Source organism: Penaeus japonicus, unplaced genomic scaffold, assembly GCF_977035675.1.
Source record: "Penaeus japonicus unplaced genomic scaffold, GWHDUDI00000001_assembly GWHDUDI00000012, whole genome shotgun sequence".
NCBI lineage: Eukaryota > Metazoa > Arthropoda > Malacostraca > Decapoda > Penaeidae > Penaeus > Penaeus japonicus.
This window is the reverse complement of record NW_028234414.1, coordinates 18,537,232-18,542,231: the sequence shown is the minus strand read 5'-3', so window position 1 is coordinate 18,542,231 and position 5,000 is coordinate 18,537,232. Positions and strand designations below refer to the sequence as shown.

Genomic DNA, 5,000 nt, shown 5'->3' with positions numbered 1-5,000 from the left:
TAAAAAATAATATTTTTATATATAAAAATATAATAATATATAATATAAATTAAAAAAATTTAAATAATATTATAATTATTAACATAATAAAATATATATAATAATATATATATAAATTTAAAAAATAAATTTAAAATATCTAAAAAAATTTTTATAATAAATATATTAATAAAAAGAATCCATATATTTAAAATACTGAAAATATATATTTAAATATATAAAAAAACCAATAAGAATGGATAATATAAAAGGATTCTATTTGAAAAAATATTTAAAAAAAATGTAAAAAAAAAAAAATAAAATAAAAAAAAAAAAAAAAAATAAAATTAAAAATATAAAAAATTTTATTATAAAATAAAAAAGAAAAAAAAAAATTAAAAAAAAAAAAAATTAAAAAAAATTAAAATATAAAATAAAAAAATAAAATATAAAATATATAAAAAAAAATAATATTTAAAAAAGATAAAAATTTGTAAATATAAAAAAAATATATATCTTTATATATACTATTATTATGTTTATTATATACTATTTATCTATATACTATATATATTTATATTTTATAAAAATAAAATTATATAAAAAAAAAAAAAAAAAAAATAAAAATATAAAAAAAAAATAATATAAAAAATAAATATATATAAAAAAATATAAAAAAAATACAAAAAAAAAAAAAAATAATAAAAAAAATAATATAAAAATTTACATAAACAAAAAATAAATAAAAATCAAATAATATAAAAAAAAGATAAACTATAATATAAAAAATATAAATAAAAATTATAAAAAAAATATAAAAAATATAAAATTATCATATAAAAATTATAAATAAAAATATAAAAAAAAAATAATAAATATATTATCAAAGGTAGGGTAAATTAAAAAAAAAATAAATATAAATAAAAAAAAAAAATATTAAAAAATTATTTTAATAAAAAAACCTAAATGTTTATATAAAAATATAAAAAAATCAAATATTAATTAATAACACAATTAAAAATAAAAAAATATAAATATAAAACAATTTATATTAAATTAATGTGTGTGTGAGTGTAGTTTGTGGTGTTGTGCGTGCGTGAGTGCGTGCGTGGTTGTGCGTGGTAGTGTGTGTGTATCTGTGTGTGTGGGTGTGTATGTGTGTGTGTATATCTATAATATATAAAAATATAAAAAAAAATATAAAAATATATTTATAAAAAAAAAATATCTATATATATAATAAATGCGGGTTGTGTGTGTGTGGATGTGTTTTATGAAATAAATAAATAAAAAAATTTTGATCTATCTATATATAAATATATAAATAAATATATATAATAAAAATAGATAAATTATAAATATAAAAAAAAATATATATAAAAATATATAATATATAGAAATATATATATAGCATTATATAATCTATATAAATAAATTTAAAGCTATATCTATATAAATTTATATATAGTAGTATATGAATATAGTATAAATATATATATATATATAAATTATCTATATATATATATGCGTACTATATATGTATGCATATAGTTATATAATGTATATATAACTATATCTATTATATAGATATATTATATATTATAAATACTACACTAGATAGGAGTATATATAAATATATCGATAAATTATATATATCTATTTAAAAATATATATATAAAATATAATTTGTTTACATACGCGCAATATTTATAAATATCTTATATATATATATATAATAAAGATATATATAGAATAATATATATACAAAAATACTAAATAATTATATATGAATTATTTATATATATATTATAAGAATATATATTATAAATATATATTTAAATATATATATAAATATATATGATATAACATATCGTATATAATAATATAAACTTTATTTATATATGCAATATATAATATGTATATATTATAATATATATAGATATAAATATATAGATATTTTTTTCTTTTTTTTTTTTTTTTTTTATGTCTATATATATATTCTAGGTATATATATAATATATCTATAATATATATATATATATATATAATATTATGTTTGTATAAATATTTGCGTACTAAATATAATATTATATAGTAATATAAATAGCATATATATAGGCAAATTCGAACCTATATGTATATCTATAGTGATATATGAGATAATATCTATATAACAATATATTATATATGCGATATATATAATGTATAGTTATAAAATATATCTCAAATAAATTGAAAAATATATAGTATGTATATATATATATTTGTATATAATATGTAAATATATATAATTATACTATCACAAAATACATACATATATTAGTTATATATATGTTATATATATATATATATATATGATTTATATATGGTTATATTTATATACTATATATATAAATTTATATATGATATATACATACATACATACAATTATTATATACAAATTCATATATATTATATCTATATATATCTATATATATATATATATATATATATATATATATATACCTATATATTTAGTTATATATATATATATAGATATATATATATAGTAATATATATATATAAATTACATTTTATATATACAAATTTCATATATATATAATATAATTGATATTTATATATATATATATATATATATATATATACATACATATATATACATATAATGGCATATATTGTTTTATATATATTTATTATAGGTTTTAGATTTATTATATAACATATATTAGTATAGTACTGATATATACACATATATATACTCTATATATTATATACCTGATGTTATATATGCTAGAGATTAGTATATATATTTAATATATCTATATTATATATACACTTATATATACATATATATATATTATATATATATATATATATATATATATATTATTTTATATATATATATGTGTTGATATATATAGCTTATATATAGAAAATATATATACAACATAGCATATACTACATACATAGCATATATATATATATATATATATATATATTAATATATATATTATATTTTATATCGTTTATATATAGGGGGGAGATGTGGGGAGAGAAGAAGGGGTGAAAGGATGATACTTACATACTATATATATATATATGCATATATACATACATACATATATATATGTGTGGGTGGGTGTGTGTGTGTGTTGTGTGTGTGTTGTGTGTGTGTGTGTGTGTATGTGAGTAAATATAGGATATATATTTTTTTAGTGTATATATATATTCATATATCTCAACATATATATATATAATATATATCAATATAATATATATTATATATATTATATATATCATCTTGATATATATACTGTATATAGTATATAAACTCTATATATAATCTATAAATATATATCTATATATATATATGTACATATAAATAGAATTATAACATATAAATATATATGTATATATAGATATATTATATATATCCAATATCATATATATATAAATATATAATATATATATATACTATATATAATTTATATATATATATATATATATATAATATGTAAATATATATATATGTCAAATATATATGTATAATTGTTAATATATATATAGATATATATTTAAATGTGTATATATATATATATTTATATATATCTAATTTAATATATATATAAATATTAATAGTACATATATATATTATATATATATAATATATATATATATATACTCTATATAGTAATCTGTGATATATATATACATACATATATATTACATACATACATTTATATATATATATAAATATATAATATTATATATGTATATATATATTATATATATATATATATATATAATAATATATATGGCATATATAACAAGGCATCATACATATATGTAAGCATGCATATAAAAATTTCTGAATTTATTCACTCACAATATATAATGGATATATATATATTTATATATATATTATATCTGTATATATATATATATATATATTTATATTTATAAAATAATATATATATATTACATATACATATATGTAATGTATAGGTAAAAAGAATTATATGTATCACATAATAAATGTGATATATATATAAGAATATATCTTCTATAATTATAAATATATAATATATATGTATATATGTAATATATATATGTACATTGTATATATATATATTATATATATGATAATGTATATGTATATATGATATGTATATATGTAAATATGTATATATGATATATATTATATGATATATATATATAAATATTATATGTGTGTGTGATAGTTGTGTTGTGGGGGGGGGAGGGGAGGTGTAGGTGTGTTGTGGGGGGGGAGGTGTGTGTGTGTGTGTGTGTGTGTGTCTGTGCTCCCACATGTATACACTCAGACACACACACACACACACACACACACCACACACAAACATATATATAGATATATAATATATTATTTATATATATATTATACTATATAGTATAATATATATAAAGTTGTTATGTGACACATAAAGCATGTGTGTGTGTATGTATGTGTATGTGTGTATGTATGTGTGTGTGTGTTTATGTATATAAATTTATAGTTAAGATTCATGAATGCTGTTCTTAGGGGAGTGTTGTCCCAATTGACCTTAACCCCCCCGATTTTTTTGTTCGAAAGTCGTTTCTCGATCTGGCCTGCTTTGTTCATGGAAAAGGCCCAACCGTATGCGCACAAGAGTCATCATGAACATCATCCTGTGCCTCGAACCTCCACAGAGACAGCACGGAATCAATTGGTTCCCCCCCCCCCCCAAGTCATACAAACCACTGCCGTCCCCCAAGATGTCCGATGTCTGAACTCCAGCAACCTCGTCGACACTTCATCGGTGGATAGTCAAGGCTTCCTTAACAATGTCTGAATTGGCCCCCTTGCTTTCCCTTACTCTCACTCTAGGCCTCACCTTTAATTCTTTTTGTTCTTTTTCTCTTCTCTCTCTGCATCTTCTCTTCTAACTGCCTCTCTCTCTTCTTCTCTCTCTCCTCCAGATTCTCTCCTCTGCTTGGGGGCCGACGGCTCTCCATCTGGG

The 5,000-nt window shown here is 16.5% G+C and overlaps 1 pseudogene across 1 annotated transcript in view; it reads right to left on the bottom strand.

Moving 5' to 3' along the window:
• LOC122248798 (zinc metalloproteinase nas-14-like) overlaps positions 1–5,000 on the bottom strand; it is an 11,575-nt pseudogene that overhangs the window by 1,230 nt on the left and 5,345 nt on the right. The window contains exon 4 of the transcript XR_015191397.1: positions 4,739–4,791. The product of XR_015191397.1 is annotated as a zinc metalloproteinase nas-14-like (transcript). The remainder of the gene's footprint in view (positions 1–4,738; positions 4,792–5,000) is intronic.